Source organism: Pristiophorus japonicus, chromosome 1 (assembly GCF_044704955.1).
Source record: "Pristiophorus japonicus isolate sPriJap1 chromosome 1, sPriJap1.hap1, whole genome shotgun sequence".
Lineage (NCBI taxonomy): Eukaryota > Metazoa > Chordata > Chondrichthyes > Pristiophoridae > Pristiophorus > Pristiophorus japonicus.
Window position 1 is genome coordinate 36,634,132 of NC_091977.1, and position 21,842 is coordinate 36,655,973.

Genomic DNA, 21,842 nt, shown 5'->3' on the forward strand with positions numbered 1-21,842 from the left:
CTATGAAGAATAATTATGCCTTTACAGGGCTTTATGCTTGTGATAATAAACCGATGATTTTCTCGTATTGTGTCATCTGATTCATCTGAAGAAAAGTTGGATTGATCACACACAGAAAATATGTAACATTGCCCACCTGAGATACATTTAATGTTTGCTAACTCGCAAGTAACAAAATGATTTATAAAAATGTTTCAAAGGAACACAGCGCTGCTCATTATTTTTGTAGAAGAAGGACTTGAGAAGGGTCTTTCAATATACAGCAACTCCATGTAACATCATAAGACTATGATCAGATGCTGATGATCCTGGCATTAAGGCTTGTTGTGACTAGACCAAGGTTTTGACCCAGTTGTCCTCACTAAAACGTTATAGTATTTTCTTCCATCAGTAAGTAAGTCCCTTTGGCATAATTATAGAAAAAATACAAGATTGTAATAAATGCCCATGGCAAGCTAATTAAGATTATTGCAAGATCCTACCTTCCCGCTGTCAAGAAACCTGTAGCAAGCTCATTTAGAACATTTTTCTATAACCTTGCAGAGAACTTATTCTTTTTGGCAAAGAATATTTTCATGTAGAAATGATGATAGACTCTGATTTTCAATTTTATTTCAGATCACGTATAGGGGATGACAGGTGAATCTTCAGAACATTGCTGATTTTTCCTCTCCTTTTGCACCTATCAGAAAATAGCACATTATAGTGTTACTGGTAGATTGCGTTAAAATAGATTAAATAAAAAGAAGATGTGAGCACAAAGTCGGAAAGTCTTGAGAAAGTCATATTCCAGTTAAAGGTTGGAGAGGCCAAGGACAAATTGCCTCTATATATAAGAAAGTTACAGGAATAAGGGAGATAAAAACAGACAGGCCAAATGCTTGCTGCAGATTTGGAGGGTCTCTCTGAGGTTTCCATTACTCTGTGTTTAATTTGAAGATTCACAGCAGAGATAATTACACTTTAGGGTCATTTCAGGCATCTGGATGCAATGACAGTACTGTTGGCCAAGGCAACATGTCCACCTTATGTTGAGAAGATGACAGATGCATTGTTCCAGAGAGATGGCAGGTCCACTGATGTGTTACAAAACTAGGGTGAACACTTGGCCACACATCAAAAATGAATGCTAAACCAGACTTCCCAAGAATGCTGGATGCAGCTTGAATCCACAAATTAAAACAGAATGCTGGACATTTGCAACTGGTACTGGTACAGCAGTAGCTCACAAGAAAAGATAGGTTATCGTGTTGGGTGTGAAGACCTCATCAGGACTGGCAACTGGAAGATAATAAAGTCCCTTTATGGGGCTAAATAAAACAAAAGGGGATGGGGAAGGGACAACAAGAAAGACAGCATCTCTGACAGAGCAGCACTACCTCAGTGCTGCATTGAAATGTCAGCCTACATTTGAATCCTCCCTTCAATCTGGTTTCCGCCCCTGCCACAGTACTGAAACGGCTCTCATCAAAGTCACAAAATACATTGTTTGTGACTGTGACAAAGGTAAACTATCCCTCCTTGTCCTCCTTGACTTGTCTGTAGCCTTTGACACAGTTGACCACTCCATTCTCCTCCACAGCCTCTCCACCATCACCCAGCTGGGTGGGACGGCACTCGCCTGGTTCCATTCCTATTTATCTAATCATAGCCTGAAAATCTTCTGCAATGGCTTCTCTTCCCACTCCTGCATCATTACATCAGGTGTCCCCCAAGGATCTATCCTTGGCCCCTTCCTATTTCTCATCTATATTCTGCCCCTTGGCGATATCATCCGTAAACACGGAGTCAGTTTCCACAGGTATGCTGATGACACCCAGCTCTACCATTCCACCAGTTCTCCCGACCCCTCCCTGGTCTCTAAATTGTCAGGCTGCTTTTCCGACATACAGTACGGGATGAGCAGACATTTTCTCCAATTAAATATTGAAAAGACCAAAGCCATTGTCCTTGGTCCCCGTCAAAATCTGCTTTCCCTAACCATCCCTCTCCCTAGCATCTGTCTGAGGCTGAGCCAGACTGTTCACAACCTAGGCGTCATATTTGACCCTGAAATGAGCTTCTGGCCACATATCCGCGGTATAACTAAAACCACCTATTTCCACCTCCGTAACATTGCCTGCCTTTGCCCTTGCCTCAGCTCATCTGCTGCTGAAACCCTCATCCATGCCTTTATCACCTCTAGACTTGACTGCTCCAACACTCTCCTAGTTGGCCTCACACATTCTACCCTACGTAAACTTGAGGTCATCCAAAACTCGACATCCCATGTCCTAACTCGCACCAAGTCCCGATCACCCATTAACCCTGTGCTCGCTGACCGACATTGGCTCCCGGTTAAGCAACGCCTCCATTTCAAAATTCCCATCCTTGTTTACAAATCCCTTCATGGCCTCATCCCTCCATATCTCTGTAATCTTTTTCAACCTCACAACACCATGAGATGTCTGCATTCCTCAAATTCTGCCCTCTTCAGCATCCTTGATTAGAACTGCTCAACCATCGGTGGCCGTGCCTTTCGCTGCCTGGGCCCTCAGCTCTGGGACTCCCTTCCTAAACCTCTCTGCCTCTCGACTCCTCTTTCCTCCTTTAAGACACTCCTTAAAACCTACCTCTTTGACCAAGCATTTGGTCATCTGCTGTAATTTTTTCTTGCGTGTCTCGGTGTGAAATGTATTTGTTTTGTCTTATAATTACTGCTGTGAAGCGCCTTGGGACATTTTACTACGTTAAAGGCGCTATATAATAAAAGTTGTTGGTGATGTTGTTGTTGTTGAAGATTGGGGCTTCATTCCACAAGCTTCTGACTCAGGCGAAATTGCAACAATGAGCCATGACTGATACCTACAGAAGATGAGCCAGGCTCGATGGCTCAATTGGCAGGTAAGAATCGCCCAGACAACACTTTTTTCTTGAACTAAGCCTTTCCTTTAGCACCTGAGTTAGTGAAGTCAATGTTTTTTTTTAAACGGAATGTTTGACTGAATTCTACAGAGTATAGAATCATAGGGCCCAAGTTTTGGGCCGCGCCTAGAACGGCGTAGCCCCGACATGGACGCCCGTTTTTCGCGCCACAAAGTGCGCCTAAAAAAAACGTATCTATTCTCTGGCTCCCTGCAGGTTCTCTGGAGCTGGGCGCGGCACGGCACAAGCTGTGGGGGGCGGAGCCAGGTCACTGCGCTGAAAACAGTGCCGGGACCTCTGCACATGCGCGCTACAGTGAGCGCGCATGTGCAGTAGCTCCAGGCGCCAAAACTGTGTGGGAGCGGCCCGAAGCACGCAGCCCCTAGCCCTGGCTGAATGGCCTCACTGGGGCTGCGTAGATAAGGCTGCACCTCCCACGGCCAGCTCCTGCTTCCTCCCGAGCCGACCCGACTCCACCCACCCGCCCCCCAGACCAGAACCCCGCTCCCCCGCCCCCTGCCCCCCACCCCGCAGACCGGACCCGACCCCACCCTCACCCCTGGACTGGACCTGACCCGACTCACGCTCACCACCCACCTCCCCGGACCCGACCCGACCCGACTCACGCTCCCCCCCCGCCCCCGGACCGGATCCGACCCGACTCACACTCCCCACCCTTCCTCCTCGCCCTTGGACCCAACCCAACATGACCCGACCTGACCCGACTCCGCCCCCGCCCCCGGACCGGAATCCCCTCCCCCCGCCTCTGGACTCGACCCGACCCAAGTCGCACTCCCCGACCTGCCCCCGGACCCGACCCGACCCGACTCGCGCTCCCCGACCCCGCTCCCGGACCGGACCCAACCTCCCCCCCCCCCCCCCGCCCCCGGACCCGACCCCCCCCCGCCCCCAACCCGACTCGCGCTCCCCCCCATGCCTCTGGACCTGACCCCACCCCACCCCGGACCCGACCCGGACTGGACCTCGAACCCAAACCCCGGCCACCTATCTGTAAATCTGGTGCGGGGCCTGGGCCCGGCCGGGCCCGGCCCGTTCAGCCTCCCTCTCCTTTCCCCCTCCCTCTCCTTTCCCCCTCCCTCTCCTTTCCCCCTCCCCCTCCTTTCTCCCTCCCTCCCCTCCCTCCCTTCCTTCTCTCCCTTCCTTCTCTCCCTTCCTTCTCTCCCTCCCTTCTCTCCCTCCCTTCTCTCCCTCCCTTCTCTCCCTCCCCTCCCTTCTCTCCCTCCCCTCCCTTCTCTCCCTCCCCTCCCTTCTCTCCCTCCCCTCCCTTCTCTCCCTTCTCTCCCTCCCCTCTCTTCTTCCCTCTCTCCCTCCCCTCCCTCCCTCCCTTCTCTCCCTCCCCTCCCTCCCTCCCTTCTCTCCCTCCCCTCCCTTCTCTCCCTCCCCTCCCTTCTCTCCCTCCCCTCCCTCCCCTCCCTCCCTTCCTTCTCTCCCTCCCCTCCCTCCCTCCCTTCTCTCCCTCCCTTCTCTCCCACCCCTCTCTCCCTCCCTTCTCTCCCTCCCCTCCCTCCCCTCCCTCCCCTCCCTTCTCTCCCTCCCCTCCCTTCTCTCCCTTCTCTCCCTCCCCTCTCTCCTTCCCTTCTCTCCCTCCCCTCCCTCCCTCCCTTCTCTCCCTCCCCTCCCTCCCTCCCTTCTCTCCCTCCCCTCCCTTCTCTCCCTCCCCTCCCTTCTCTCCCTCCCCTCCCTTCTCTCCCTCCCCTCCCTTCTCTCCCTCCCCTCCCTCCCTCCCTTCTCTCCCTCCCCTCCCTTCTCTCCCTCCCCTCCCTTCTCTCCCTCCCCTCCCTTCTCTCCCTCCCCTCCCTTCTCTCCCTCCCCTCCCTTCTCTCCCTTCCCTCCCTCCCCTCCCTCCCTCCCTCCTCCCTCCCTTCTCTCCCTCCCTCCCTTCTCTCCCTCCTCTCCTTCCCTTCTCTCCCTCCTTCCTCTCCCTCCCCTCTCTCCCCTCTCTCCCCTCTCTCCCCTCACCCTTCTCTCCCTTCTCTCCCTTCTCTCCCTCCCCTCCCTCCCTCCCTTCTCTCCCTCCCCTCCTCCCTCCCTTCTCTCCTTCTCTCCCTTCTCTCCCTCCCCTCCCTTCTCTCCCTCCCCTCCCTTCTCTCCCTCCCCTCCCTTCTCTCCCTCCCCTCCCTTCTCTCCCTCCCCTCCCTTCTCTCCCTCCCCTCCCTTCTCTCCCTCCCCTCCCTTCTCTCCCTTCCCTCCCTCCCCTCCCTCCCTCCCTCCTCCCTCCCTTCTCTCCCTCCCTCCCTTCTCTCCCTCCTCTCCTTCCCTTCTCTCCCTCCTTCCTCTCCCTCCCCTCCCTCCCCTCTCTCCCCTCTCTCCCCTCTCTCCCCTCTCTCCCCTCTCTCCCTTCTCTCCCTCCTCTCCCTCCCCTCCCTCCCCTCCCTCCCTACCTTCTCTCCCTCTCCTCCCTCCCTCCCTTCTCTCCCTCCCCCTCCCTTCTCTCCCTCCCCTCTTCCCCTCCCCTCCCCCCTCTCTCACCCTCCCCTCTCTCATCCCCCCTCTCTCACCAGCCCCCTCCTCCTCCCTCCCCTTGCTGTCAGAGACACAGACACTGACAGACAGAGAGTGAAAGACACTCACACTGACAGAGACACACTTGCGGGGGGCGTGGGGTGGGGGAGAGGGGTTGTCCCAGCACGCTGTTGGACGGCTCCCGGTGCTGCAGTCGGTAAGTAGAAAATGTTTTATTTATTGATTTTTTAAATCAGAGTCAACCACATTGCTGGTGGTGTGGAGTCACATTTAGGCCAGACCGGGTAAGGATGGCAGATTTCCTTCCTTAAAGGACACGAGTGAACCAGATGGATTTTCACAACATTACTGATACTAGCCCTTTTTTTTTAATCCAGATTTATTTAATTTTAACAATAGTGTAACTCATTTGTTTTAAATTTGCTAACATCTCCATTAACGCAGCAGACAAAAAAAATGCTGATGGGCGTGTTGGTACAACAATAACAGCAATTTGGAGTAATGACTTTTTGTACCTGTATATAATTGAAGTTTAATGACCATGAGACATCCTTCTGGGCACAATACTTTAGGAAGGATGTCAAAGCCTTGGAGAGGGTGCAGAGAAAAATTACTAGAATGATGACAGGGATGAGGGTTGTGTGGAGAGACTGGCGAAACCAGGATTGCTCTCCTTAGAGCAGAGAAGGTTAAGGGAAGATTTCATAGATGTGTTCAAAGTTATGAAAGGATTTGATAGAATAAATAAGTGAAAGCTTCTTCCACTGACAAGAGGGCTGGCAACCAAAGTACACAGATTTAAGGTAATTGTCAGAAGAACAGAGGTGAGGTGAATCGAAATCTTTTTAAGCAGCGAGTTGTTACGATCTGGAATGCGTTTCCTGAAAGGATGGTGGAAGCAGATTCAATGGTAACTTTAAAAAGGGAACCGAAGACAGGTTGAACCGCCCTTATCCGGCACCTTCGGGACCTGGCCTGTGCCGAATAAGGGATTTTGCCGGATGAGGGGAGGTCAGCAGCCTGAGGTCGGTGCGGGGGGGAGGAGGTCGGCGCTGCCCCCGGCGGGCCGAGTGTCGGCGCTGCCCCCGGCGGGCCGAGTGTCGGCGCTGCCCCCGGCGGGCCGAGTGTCGGCGCTGCCCCCGGCGGGCCGAGTGTCGGCGCTGCCCCCGGCGGGCCGAGTGTCGGCGCTGCCCCCGGCGGGCCGAGTGTCGGCGCTGCCCCCGGCGGGCCATGTGTCGGCGCTTCCCCAGTGGGACGAGTGTCGGAGTGGCCCCCAGCAGGCTCCCAGCGGGCCGAGTGTCGACGCTGTCCCCAGTGGGCCCCCGGCGGGCCGAGTGTCGGCGCTGCCCCCGGCGGGCCGAGTGTCGGCGCTGCCCCAAAGTCGGGGTGGTGGTCGGCGCTGCCCCCGGCGGGCCGAGTGTCGGCGCTGCCCCCGGCGGGCCGAGTGTCGGCGCTGCCCCAAAGTCGGGGTGGTGGTCAGCCACATTCTGCACCTGTGCCCCTAGCCGCCGGAATCATGCCAGACGAGGGGTGGTGCTGGATAAGGGAATCCCAGATAAAGGAAGTCCAACCTGTACTGACTTGAAAAGGAAAAAATTGCAATGATATACAGAAGGAGCCGGGCAGTGGTACTAATTGGACAGCTCTTTCAAAAAGCCGGCACAGGCACAATTGGTCAAATGGCCTCCTTCTGTGATGTATGATTCTATGGAAAATGTAACATAACAGCACTGGTTCTGACGCACAAGATGATACAAAACAACTTGTTGACTTAACATGAGTTGGCATAAATTATATCTAAATGTTTCAACTCTGTAAGCCTGTATGAGTTCATTTTCTTACATCCCGCATCATACAGAGTTCTCTGAACCAAACACAACTTCGAATCCATCAGCTTTCTGTCATATATTAAATAAAATTTTTGAGTTGCAATACATATTTGCATTTTTTGGATGACTCGGGATAAAATATAATTAATAAACAATATGCTGGAGCAAGTTATCTTATGCATCTAAATTACAGGTATTTAATATACAGGTATATTAAATATAATCATCATCACCTGCTTCACGATGACATACAAGCCATGATCCTGACTAATGGATCCACCACAGATCCAATTCACATATGGACTGGGGTCAAGCAAGGCTGTGACATCGAACCAACGCTGTTCCCGATCTTCCTTGCAGCAATGTTCCATCTCACCCTCAATAAGCTCCCTGCTGGAGTAGAGCTAATCTACAGAACAAACTGGAAATTGTTCAACCTCCATCGCCTCCAGTCCAGATCCAAGTCATCGCATCCTCTGTCATTGAATTACAGTATGCAGATGACGCTTGCATCTGCGCACACTTGCTGGTCGAACTCCAAACCATCGTCAACCCCTTCACTGAAGCGTGCGAGAGCATGGGCCTTACATTAAACATCTGTATGATCCTGCCACACAGTACTGCCCCCCGGTTTATCAAAATCCACGACGAGGCCTGGACAACATGGGCCATTTTCCATACATTGGGAGCCGACTGTCAACAAGGGCAGATGTTGATGGCGAAGTCCAACACTGTGTTCAGTGTGTCAGTGCAGCTTTCGGTCGTTTGAGGAAGAGGATATTTGAAGACCAGGACCTCAAACCCAGCTCATGGTCTACAGAGCAGTAGTGATACCCACCCTCCTCAACTGGACAAGAGAAATTAATGATAATGTTAAATCCAAGGAAGAGGCATATAAATTGTCCAGAAAAAGCAGCAAAACTGAGGACTGGGAGAATGTTATAATTCAGCAGAGGAGGACAAAGGGTTTAATTAGGAGGGAGAAAATAGAGTATGAGAGGAAGCTTGCTGGGAACATAAAAACTTACTGCAAAGATATGTGAAGAGAAAAAGATTAGTGAAGACAAATGTAGGTCCCTTGCAGTCAGATTCAGGTGAATTTATAATGGGAAACAAAGAAATGGCAGACCAATTAAACAAATACTTTGGTTCTGTCTTCATGAAGGAAGACACAAATAACCTTCTGGAAATACTAGGGGACCGAGAGTCTAGTAAGAAGGAGGAACTGAACAATATCCTTATAAAGCAAGAAATTGTGTTAGGGAAATTGATGGGATTGAAGGCCGATAAATCCTCGGGGCCTGATAGTCTGCATCCCAGAGTACTTAAGGAAGTGGCCGTAGAAATAGTGGATGCATTGGTGATAATTTTCCAACAGTTTATCGACTCTGGATCAGTTCTTATGGACTGGAGGGTAGCTAATGTAACACCGCTTTTTAAGAAAGGAGGAAGAGAAAAAATGGGTAATTATAGAAGTTAGCCTGACATCAGTAATGGGGAAAATGTTGGAATCAATTATGAAGGATGAATTAGCAGCGCATTTGGAAAGCAGTGACAGGATCGGTCCAAGTCAGCATGGATTTATGAAAGGGAAATCATGCTTGACAAATCTTCTAGAATTTTTTGAGGATGTAACTGGTAGAGTGGATATGGTGTATTTGGACTTTCAAAAGGCTTTTGACAAGGTCCCACACAAGAGATTGGTGTGCAAAATTAAAGCACATGGTATTGGGGGTGATGTACTGACGTGGATAGAGAACTGGTTGGAAGACAGGAAGCAGAGAGTCGGGATAAATGGGTCCTTTGCAGAATGGCAGGCAGTGACTAGTGGGGTGCCACAAGGCTCAGTGCTGGGACCCCAGCTACTTACAATACACGTTAATGATTTAGATGAAGGAATTGAGTGCAATATTTCCAAGTTTGCAGATGACACTAAGCTGGGTGGCGGTGTGAGCAGTGAGGAGGATGCTAAAAGGCTGCAGGTTGACTTGGACAGGTTAGATAAGTGGGCAAATGCATGGCAGTATAATGTGAGGTTATCCACTTTGGTGGCAAAAACATGAAGACAGAATATTATCTGAATGGCGGCAGGTTAGGAAAAGGGGAGGTGCAGCGAAACCTGGGTGTCAATGGTACATCAGTCGTTGAAAGTTGGCATGCAGGTACAGCAGGTGGTGAAGAAGGCAAATGGTATGTTGGCCTTCATAGCTAGGGGATTTGAGTATAGGAGCAGGGAGGTTTTCTGCAGTTGTGCAGGGTCTTAGTGAGGCCTCACCTGGAATATTGTGTTCAGTTTTGGTCTCCTAATCTGAGGAAGGACATTCTTGCTGTTGAGGGAGTGCAGCGAAGGTTCACCAGACTGATTCCCGGGATGGCAGGACTGACATATGAGGAGAGACTGGATCGATTGGGCCTGTATTCACTGGAGTTTAGAAGGATGAGAGGAGGTCTCATAGAAACATATAAAATTCTGACGAGACTGGACAGGTTACATGCAGGAAGAATGTTCCTGATGTTGGAAGTCCAGAACCAGGGGACATAGTCTAAGGATAAGGAGTAAGCCATTTAGGACTGAGATTGTTGTGTATCAGTAAAGCATGCACTTCCATGTTCCGCCACCAGGGAGCTCATCCCCTGAAGTTCGAACGGATCGCAGCATCCCTTGGGAGCACTGCATATAAGCCGGACTCGAAGGCCTGTTCCTTACTGTGGAGTGTCTTTTTAAAGACTGAGGTCACTGTTACTTTAACCTCCCTGTGTGCAACCTCATCTGTGTTAGGGACACAATAACTGGCGACGAGAATACGAATCCAACGCAAAGATGCAGCAAACTGTGGGCATCCTGGAGAAGTTCTCATAGGGTGAGGACTGGGAAGCCTATGTCGAACGGCTAGACCAGTACTTCGTAGTCAACAAGCTGGAAGGAGAAGGAAGCGCTGCAAAAAATAGAGCGGTCCTTCTCACAGTCTGTGGGGCACCGACCTACAGCCTCATGAAGAATCTTCTGGCTCCGGTGAAACCCACTGATAAGTTAGATGAGGAGCTGTGTATACCGGTTCGGGAGCATCCTAACCCGAGGGAGAGCGTGCTGATGACGAGGTATTGGTTCTACAGGTGCCAACAATCTAAAGGTCAGGAAGTGGCGAGCTACATCGCCGAGCTAAGGCGACTTGCAGGACAATGTGAGTTTGTTGGCTACCTGGAGCAAATGCTCAGAGAATTTTTTGTACTGAGCATTGGCCACGAGACCATCCTGCGAAAACTTTTGACTGTAGAGATATCGACCCTCAGTAAGGCCATTGCGATAGCACAGGCGTTTATCTCCACCAGTGATAACACCAAACAAATCTCTCAGCACACAAGTGCGAGCAATGTTCATAATTTAGCTGGAACAGTGTATGCGAGCAGAAATGTACAGGGCAGAAACCACGAGTCTATAACTGCCAGCAGGCCTCAGGTAAACCAGATGACTCAGAGTCCACAACAAAGGATGAATGCAAGGCAATTCACACCTTGTTGGAGTTGTGGAGGCTTCCATTCAGCCAATTCATGCCGCTTCAAAGGGTATGTTTGCAAGAGCTGTGGAACAATGGGGCACCTCCAACGAGCTTGCAAACGAGCTGCAAGCTCTGCAAAACCTGCAAACCAGCACGTGGCAGAGGAAGATCGGTCCATGTTGGATCAAAGCGATCTTGAGCCTCAGAGAGAGGAGGCAGATACTGAAGTACACGGGTGCACACATTTTCGAAGAAATGTCCACCTATAATGCTAAACGTAAAATTGAATGGTTTGCCCATAGCCATGGAACTGGACACTGGCGCTAGCCAATCCATCATGAGTAAAAAGATGTTTTTTGTTTTTGGGGAAATTGATGGGATTGATGGGATAAATCCCCAGGGACTGATGGACTGCATCCCAGAGTACTTAAGGAGGTGGCCTTGGAAATAGCAGATGCATTGACAGTCATTTTCCAACACTCCATAGATTCTGGATCAGTTCCTATGGAGTGGAGGGTAGCCAATGTAACCCCACTTTTTAAAAAGGAGGGAGAGAGAAAACCGGGAATAATAGACGAGTCAGCCTGACATCGGCAGTGGGTAAGATGATGGAATCAATTATTAAGGATGTCATAGCAGCGCATTTGGAAAGAGGTGACATGATAGGTCCAAGTCAGCATGGATTTGTGAAAGGGAAATCATGCTTGACAAAACTTCTGGAATTTTTTGAAGATGTTTCCAGTAGAGTGGGCAAGGGAGAACCAGTTGATGTGGTGTATTTGGACTTTCAGAAGGCTTTCGACAAGGTCCCACACAAGAGATTAATGTGCAAAATTAAAGCACATGGGATTGGGGGTAGTGTGCTGACATGGATTGAGAAGTGGTTGTCAGACAGGAAGCAAAGAGTCGGAGTAAATGGGTACTTTTCAGAATGGCAGGCAGTGACGAGTGGGGTACCGCAAGGTTCTGTGCTGGGGCCCCAGCTGTTTACACTGTACATTAATGATTTAGACGGTGGGATTAAATGTAGTATCTCCAAATTTGCAGATGACACTAAGTTAGGTGGCAGTGTGAGCTGCGAGGAGGATGCTGTGAGGCTGCAGAGCGACTTGGATAGGTTCGGTGAGTGGGCAAATTCATGGCAGATGAAGTATAATGTGGATAAATGTGAGGTTATCCACTTTGGTGGTAAAAACAGAGAGACAGACTATTATCTGAATGCTGACAGATTAGGAAAAGGGGAGGTGCAACGAGACCTGGGTGTCATGGTACATCAATCATTGAAGGTTGGCATGCAGGTACAGCAGACAGTTAAGAAAGCAAATGGCATATTGGCCTTCATAGCTAGCGGATTTGAGTACAGGGGCAGGGATGTGTTACTACAGTTGTACAGGGCCTTGGTGAGACCACACCTGGAGTATTGTGTACAGTTTTGGTCTCCTAACTTGAGGAAGGACATTCTTGCTATTGAGGGAGTGCAGCGAAGATTCGCCAGACTGATTCTCGGGATGGCGTGACTGACATATCAAGAAAGACTGGATCAACTGGGCTTGTATTCACTGGAGTTCAGAAGAATGAGAGAGGATCTCATAGAAACGTTTAAAATTCTGACGGGTTTAGACAGGTTAGATGCAGGAAGAATGTTCCCAATGTTGGGGAAGTCCAGAACCAGGGGACACAGTCTAAGGATAAGGGGTAAGCCATTTAGGACCGAGATGAGGAGAAACTTCTTCACCCAGAGAGTGGTGAACCTGTGGAATTCTCGACCACAAAAAGGTGTTGAGGCCAATTCAATATATATATTCAAAAAGGAGTTAGATGTAGTCCTTACGACTAGGGGGATCAAGGGGTATGGCGAGAAAGCAGGAATGGGGTACTGAAGTTGCATGTTCAGCCATGAACTCATTGAATAGCGGTGCAGGCTCAAAGGGCAGAATGGCCTACTCCTGCACCTATTTTCTATGTTTCTATGTTTGAGAGACTGTGGTGCAACAAGACATTCAGACCAGTCCTGAGCCCCATCCACACGAAACTGAGAACATACACCAAAGAACTTATCACTGTCCTGGGCAGCGCCATGGTCAAGGTCACCTACGAGGGCATGGTGCATGAACTGCCACTCTAGATTGTCCCGGGCGATGGCCCCACACTGCTTAGAAGGAGCTGGCTGGGCAAAATCCGCTGGAACTGGGATGACATCCGAGCGTTATCACATGTTGATGAGGCCTCATGTACCCAGGTTCCGAATAAATGTCTTTCCCTTTTTGAACCAGGCATTGGAAACTTTTCTGGGGCGAAGGTGCAGATCCACTTGGTCCAAGAGGCACGATCCATTCACCACAAGGCACGAGATGAGGGAGAGAGTGGGAATCGAGCTGGACAGGTTGCAACGCGAGGGCATCGTGTCCCCAGTGGAATTCAGCGAGTGGGCCAGCCCGAATGTTCCAGTCCTCAAAAGTGATGGCACGGTCAGGATTTGCGGCGATTATAAAGTAACTATTTATCGTTTCTCGCTACAGGACCAATATCCACTACCTAAGGCAGACGACCTATTTGCGACGCTGGCAGGAGGCAAGACGTTTACCAAGTTCAACCTGACTTCAGCCTACATGACGCAGGAGCTGGAGGGGTCTTCGAAGGGCCTCACCTGCATCAACAAGCACAAGGGACTGTTCATCTACAACAGATGCCCGTTTGGAATTCGGTCGGCTGCAGCGATCCTCCAGAGAAACATGGAGAGCCTACCCAAGTCGGTACCACACACAGTGGTCTTTCAGGACGACATATTGATCGTGGGCTGGGACACCGCCGAGCACCTACAAAACCTGGAGGAGTTCCTCCAGCGACTGGATCGCGTAGGGCTGCGGCTGAAGAGGTGGAAATGCGTCTTCATGGCAACAGAAGTGGAGTTTTTGGGGAGAAATGTCGCGGCGGATGGCATTCGTCCCACAGACGCCAAGACAGAGGCTATCAGGAATGCTCCCAGGCCACAGAACGTGATGGAGCTGAGGTCGTTCCTGGGACTCCTTAACTATTTTGGTAACTTCCTACCGGGGTTAAGCACCCTCTTCGAGCCTCTACATGTGTTATTGCGCAAGTGTGAGAACTGGGTATGGGAAAAAAAAACAAGTAATTGCTTTGGAGAAAGCCAGAAACATTTTATGCTCCAACAAGCTGCTTGTATTGTATAATCTGTGTAAAAGACTTGTGCTAGCATGTGACGCGTCGTCGTGGTGGTGGATGGTTTTTCAAAATGGATTGAATGTGAAATAATGTCGGCAAGCACTGCCACAGCAACCATTGAAAGCCTGAGGGCCATGTTTGCAACCCATGGTCTGCCTGACATACTGGTCAGTGACAACGGGCCATGTTTCACCAGTGCCGAATTTAAAGGATTCATGAGCCGCAATGGGATCAAACATGTCACCTCAGCCCCGTTTAAACCAGCCTCCAATGGGCAGGCAGAGTGGACAGTACAAACCATCAAACAGAGCCTTAAACGAGTCACAGAAGCCTCACTCCAAACCCACCTGTCCCGAGTGCTGCTCAGCAACCGCACGAGACCTCACTCACTCACAGGGGTGCCCCTGGCTGAGCTACTCATGAAAAGGACACTTAAAACTAGACTATCGCTGGTTCACCCCAACCTGCATGATCAGGTAGAGAGCAGGCGGCAGCAACAAAATGTAAACGATGGTCGCGCCACTGTGTCACGGGAAATTGATCTGAATGACCCTGTGTATGTGCTAAACTATGGACATGGTCTCAAGTGGACTGCGGGCACGGTGATAGCTAAAGAAGGGAATAGGGTGTTTGTAGTCAAACTAGATAATGGACAAATTTGCAGAAAGCACCTGGACCAAATGAGGCTGCGGTTCACAGACTGCCCTGAACAACCCACAGCAGACACCTCCTTTTTCGAGCCCACAACATACACCCAAAGGATCAACGACACCACGCCGGACCAGGAAATCGAACCCATCACGCCCAACAGCCCAGCAAGGCCAGGCTCACCTAGCAGCCCTGCAGGGTCAACAACACGCCAGCCCAGCGAGGGCATAGCCAACACACCAGAACAGACATTTGTACCAAGGCGGTCCACCAGGGAAAGAAATGTTCCCGACCACCTCACCTTGTAAATAGTTTTCACTTTGACTTTGGCGGGGGAGTGATGTTGTGTATCTGAAAAGCATGCACTCCCCTGTTCCGCCACCAGGGAGCTCATCCCCTGAAGTCACAAGGGATCCCACCATCCCTTGGGAGCACTATATCTAATCCGGCCCCTAAGGCCTGTTCCTCACTCTGGAGTGTCTTATTAAAGACTGAGGTCACTGTTACTTTAATCTCCCTGTGTGCAGCCTCATCTGTGTTCGGAACACAACAGAGATGAGGAGAACTTCTTCACTCAGAGAGTTGTTAACCTGTGGCATTCCTTACCGCAGAGAGTTGTTGATGCCAGTTCGTTGGATATATTCAAGCGGGAGGTAGTTATGACCATTATGGCTAAAGGATTCAAGGATTATGGAGAGAAAGCAGGAAAGGGGTACTGAGGTGAATGATCAGCCATGATCTTATTGAATGGTGGTGAAGGCTCGAAGGGCCGAATGGCCTACTCCTGCACCTATTTTCTATGTTTCCTATATGCTTCAGAGACATGGACTATATATAGCAGGCACCTCAAAGCATTGGAGAAGTACCACCAACTCTGCCTCCGCAAGATCCTGCAATTCCATTGGCAGGATAGGCGCACTGACATCAGTGTTCTCGCTCAGGCCAACATCCCCAGCATCAAAGCACTGACCACACTCGATCAGCTCCGATGGATGGGCCACATCGTCCGCCTGCCCGATTTGAGACTCCCAAAACAAGCGCTCTATTCCGAGCTCCGACATGGCAAATGAGCCCCAGGTGGGCAGAGGAAACGCTTGAAGGACACCCTCAAAGCCTCCTTGAAAAAGTACACCATCCTCACTGACACCTAGGAATCCCTGGCCCAAGACTGCACAAAGTGGAGTAGAAGCATCCGTGATGGCGCCGAACATCTCGAGGCTCTTGGCGGGGGAAAAGCGGAAGCCAAGCGCAAACAGCGGTAGGAGCGCACGACAACCCAAGCACCCCACCCATCCGTCCCTCCAACAACCGTCTGCCCCTCCTGTGACATTGGACTCATCATTCACCTGCAAACTCATATTAGTGTGGAAGAAAGTCATCCTCAACTCTGGGGGACTACCTAAGAAGGGAAATATAATCATGCCGTATATTTGGGTTTCTTTTCTAATTCATTGTCTCTTTTCCCCACAGGAAATAGTTTTCACTTTATGGTTTTCTTTTAGTTTATTTTCTTTCCTTCATCTCATTCTTTTAATGCTCATCCTGCACACACTAAAAGTTAAATAAGATTGAGGGAAGGCATCGCTGGTGAGGCAAGAGTTGCCTTTACTGTGATATTTTAAGCTCATATGCTCAATCTTGATACTAAATTGCCTGTGAAAATTAGCACTAAATTCAAGGCATTTTTATGAAGAAGACTCATATGCATTGAAAATTTACTGGAGAATGCCAAACGGTTTCACTTGGGATCCTTAGCATGATCGAGAGAAACAATAGCTTAATCTTGAGCTGTCAACCTTTATTTGGGCCACAAGCGTATTCGAAGACCTATTCAAAACAGATCCAATTTTCCTCAGCAGCTTATCCCCACAGCTCCTTGATTTTCCTCTGTTCGTCAATTAAACATTTCTTTTTAATTTATTTGAATTTCAGCATGCCAAGATTCCATTCACTATGTACTCAATAGGAACCTTAACATCATACTGAAATCCAGGAGGCAATGCTGATTTCCAGCTGCAAACCAGGACAATGAGACAATGACGCATTGCAGGTAATTTATCTTGATTTATCTTCATCATTTAGGTTGGCATCCTCAACCTCCAACTTATACCCAAAACAACCTTGAACATTTTTGATATTTCAAGGCTAAAATGTTTGCACTGAACATTGCACCTTTGCAGTGTCAGCTGTAGATCAATGGGTAGCACACTCACATCTGAGTCAGAAGGTTGTGGGTTATGAGCACATAAATCTCGGCTGACACTCCAGTGCAGTGCTGAAGGAGTGCTGCGCTGTCAGAGGTGCCATCATTTAGATGAGATGTTAAAGCGAGGCCCTGTCTGCGCTCTCAAGTGGATGTAAAAGATCCCATGGCACTATTTCGAAGAAGAGCAGGTGAGTTATGCCTGGTGTGCTCGCCAATATTTATTCCTCAATCAAGACAACAAAAACAGATTATCTACTCATTGTCACATTGCTGTGCAAATTGGCTGCCGTGTTTCCCGTGTTACAACAGTGACTGCACTCCAAAAGTACTTCATTGGCTGTAAAGCGCTTTGAGATGTCCGGTGGTCATGAAAGGTGCTATATAAATGCAAGTTTTTTTTTTAAAGTGCATCAAGACCATTTGGAGTGAACCTATAATTCCCAAACAGCGCATGACATTGAACAGTATAGGGCACATGATTTCGAAACATGTTGGGAAAAATTGGTTTGGTGCACATGCTGCTTGTGCCAGAAGAGGCTGAACCAATGTTGTGAATTCTTTACCAATGTGACCCAATGGATTTTATATTCATTTTTTAGATGGAAACATAGGGCAACGGTCAAGACCCATAATTGTGGATTCCATCAAGATTTTATAAAAGGAGGTAAGGTAAATCAGCAAATAGGTGACACCAAGCTCACAAGAGGGTAGACATTCTGGCCAGCACAATTCTTTAATTCATTTAGAATTGGCGAGTGACTGCTAGAAAATAGGGCAGAGACTCATATCGCCAGATCCCTATCCAAATCATGCAGCATTTAATCTTTCATTGTCTGTTTTAATTATAAATCAGTGGAAATTCTATTCAAATGAGTCTACGGGGTCGATTTTCAGCACCTCACCGCCCACTGCCGCCGACTGCTGCCCACTCTCGGCAACATTCCTTCTGAAGATCTGCCCAGTCAGTTACACTTGCGGGGTGGCCTGGAGTGGGGGGGGGGAGGGGAAAGCCGCTGGGAACCGCCCACTGACATCAGCGGACGGCTGAGTGGCGCAACTGAGCTCCCGCCTGCCGAGCTCCCAGATTCCTGCTGGCGGGAGTCGGCGGGAGTCGGCGGCAGAACGGGGGTGGATCGCTGGCTGCAGGCTGGTCTGTCCCTGACAGTGAGTATGAAGAATCTGAAAAAAAGGTAAGTGAACATTTTAATACTTGTTTTCAACAGCAACTTACCTAGATGTAGTACCCTGAAGGTCTTAGGATACTTTTAAAATTTTTTGCTGGTGGTTTTTTTCAGGTCTTCGACCCTCCGTGGGCCCGACTCCATCTTCGGCGGCACTTGGGTGGCAAGCGGCTCTGCTGCTGAGAATGCGACCTCGCGCCCACTGCCGCCCAGATTGGCGGTGTATATCTTCCATTTGCTGCCCGCTGACCTTCACGGGACCTTCTTCATAAATATCCCGCTGAAAGTACCGTCCGGCACCTTGGCGGCCATCAGTGGCACTTTGGGCGGAACCTGGGCAGGTGGAGGCTTTGCTGAAAATCGGTCCCTATATGTGAATCCATCATTATCTTGCAGTAGATGGTTGTGCGGTGTCTCATAAATTAAATCATCATCTACGTGCCTAATATCTCCAGTGCAATAGCACTTGGGTTCCCGTGTGAACAATGCGCTAACCCACCATATCTTCACCAATATTGTCCTCAGCGCGAATTCAACATGTCCGCCAGTCCTTTGATCTGTTGCTAGCTTATCTGCCTGCATCATTCAAAAGAAACTGGCGAGACAAATTAGAAATAAAGTGCAACCAAATGTCATGCCTTATAAGCAATCAATAGGCGAGTCACCCTGAAATTATAGTCGGAGGCTTGCTACGGGCAGACGTATCTGGTGGTCCTGGAAGAACAAACAGTTGTTCTTCGAGCCCTCCATGCGCAATCCAGCATAGGGTCCCATGTATTCCAGGAGCGTACATGCAGCCTGGGATCACATGGGCAGGACCAACCAATGAAGTTGGCGTATCCCCATTTACAGATGTCAATTTACCATGGGTTTCAGTTGTAAATTGCACCTCGAATATTAGCCTTACTAGAGTTTGAGCATACACTATAAGCAAAGAAAGAGCTGTGAGCCTGTCTGAATGGGCAGCGGTCAGCATCAAATGTGCAACAGCTTCACAAGTAATATTTTGTGGCATGCATTTTTGAGGCTATTTATTGATATAGAGTACTATAGTGTAGCGTTGGCAGCTCTCTTAAGGCCTGGCATAATCTACTGTATCTGTTGACCTGTCACCACTGTCTGTCAGATATGCACATAGATTGGGCGAGCCAAACTGGAAGCAATATGGTGGAGGAGGATTTCCTGGAGTGCATAAGGGATGGTTTTCTAGACCAATATGTCGAGGAACCAACTAGGGGGGAGGCCATCTTAGACTGGGTGTTGTGTAATGAGAGAGGATTAATTAGCAATCTCATTGTGCGAGGCCCTTGGGGAAGAGTGACCATAATATGGTGGAATTCTGCATTAGGATGGAGAATGAAACGGTTAATTCAGAGACCATGGTCCAGAACTTAAAGAAGGGTAACTTTGAAGGTATGAGGCGTGAATTGGCTAGGATAGATTGGCGAATGATACTTAAGGGGTTGACTGTGGATGGGCAATGGCAGACATTTAGAGACCGCATGGATGAACTACAACAATTGTACATTCCTGTCTGGCGTAAAAATAAAAAAGGGAAGGTGGCTCAACCGTGGCTATCAAGGGAAATCAGGGATAGTATTAAAGCCAAGGAAGTGGCATACAAATTGGCCAGAAATAGCAGTGAACCCGGGGACTGGGAGAAATTTAGAACTCAGCAGAGGAGGACAAAGGGTTTGATTAGGGCAGGGAAAATGGAGTAGGAGAAGAAGCTTTCAGGGAACATTAAGGCGGATTGCAAAAGTTTCTATAGGTATGTGAAGAGAAAAAGGTTAGTAAAGAGAAACGTCGGTCCCCTGCAGTCAGAATCAGGGGAAGTCATAACGGGGAACAAATAAATGGCCGACCAATTGAACAAGTACTTTGGTTCGGTATTCACTAAGGAGGACACCAACAACCTTCCGGATATAAAAGGGGTCAGAGGGCCTCGTGAGGAGGAGGAACTGAGGGAAATCTTTATTAGTCGGGAAATTGTGTTGGGGAAATTGATGGGATTGAAGGCCGATAAATCCCCAGGGCCTGATGGACTGCATCCCAGAGTACTTAAGGAGGTGGCCTTGGAAATAGCGGATGCATTGACAGTCATTTTCCAACATTCCATAGACTCTGGATCAGTTCCTATGGAGTAGAGGGTAGCCAATGTAACCCCACTTTTTAAAAAAGGAGGGAGAGAGAAAACAGGAAATTATAGACCGGTCAGCCTGACCTCAGTAGTGGGTAAAATGATGGAATCAATTATTAAGGATGTCATAGCAGTGCATTTGGAAAGAGGTGACATGATAGGTCCAAGTCAGCATGGATTTGTGAAAGGGAAATCATGCTTGACAAACCTTCTGGAATTTTTTGAGGTTGTTTCCAGTAAAGTGGACAAGGAAGAACCAGTTGATGTGGTATATTTGGACTTTCAGAAGGCTTTCGACAAGGTCCCACACAAGAGATTAATGTGCAAAGTTAAAGCACATGGGATTGGGGGTAGTGTGCTGACATGGATTGAGAACTGGTTGTCAGTCAGGAAGCAAAGAGTAGGAGTAAATGGGTACTTTTCAGAATGGCAGGCAGTGACTAGTGGGGTACCGCAAGGTTCTGTGCTGGGGCCCCAGCTGTTTACATTGTACATTAATGATTTAGACGAGGGGATTAAATGTAGTATCTCCAAATTTGCGGATGACACTAAGTTGGGTGGCAGTGTGAGCTGCGAGGAGGATGCTATGAGGCTGCAGAGTGACTTGGATAGGTTAGGTGAGTGGGCAAATGCATGGCAGATGAAGTATAATGTGGATAAATGTGAGGTTATCCACTTTGGTGGTAAAAACAGAGAGACAGACTATTATCTGAATGGTGACAGATTAGGAAAAGGGGAGGTGCAACGAGACCTGGGTGTCATGGTACATCAGTCATTGAAGGTTGGCATGCAGGTACAGCAGGCGGTTAAGAAAGCAAATGGCATGTTGGCCTTCATAGCGAGGGGATTTGAGTACAGGGGCAGGGAGGTGTTGCTACAGTTGTACAGGGCCTTGGTGAGGCCACACCTGGAGTATTGTGTACAGTTTTGGTCTCCTAACTTGAGGAAGGACATTCTTGCTATTGAGGGAGTGCAGCGAAGATTCACCAGACTGATTCCCGGGATGGTGGGACTGACCTATCAAGAAAGACTGGATCAACTGGGCTAGTATTCACTGGAGTTCAGAAGAATGAGAGGGGACCTCACAGAAACGTTTAAAATTCTGACGGGTTTCGACAGGTTAGATGCAGGAAGAATGTTCCCAATGTTGGGGAAGTCCAGAACCAGGGGTCACAGTCTAAGGATAAGGGGTAAGCCATTTAGGACCGAGATGAGGAGAAACTTCTTCACCCAGAGAGTGGTGAACCTGTGGAATTCTCTACCACAGAAAGTAGTTGAGGCCAATTCACTAAATATATTCAAAAAGGAGTGAGATGAAGTCCTTACTACTCGGGGGATCAAGGGGTATGGCAAGAAAGCAGGAATGGGGTACTGAAGTTGCATGTTCAGCCATGAACTCATTGAATGGCAGTGCAGGCTAGAAGGGCTGAATGGCCTACTCCTGCACCTATTTTGTGTGTTTCTGTGTTTCTATGCTGCACCAATCTCCTAAGGGAAAGGTGCCCTCGACGACCAAAAGAGGCAACACTTCTCCTCAACAGACAAATAGACCTTTGGCTTAATATCTCATCCAAATGATGGCACCATTGACAATTTAACGTTCCTTCAGTGCTGCAACAAAGTATCAGCCTAGATTTATGTGTTTAAGGGCTAAACTTTTCTTTCATTTTTGACGGGTTCGCGGCGATTTGCTTGGCGATACAGCTGTTTCTCCTCCCTAGGCCCAACCACAGCCTCGGACTAAATTTTAAAAAAATTCCCGTTTTAATT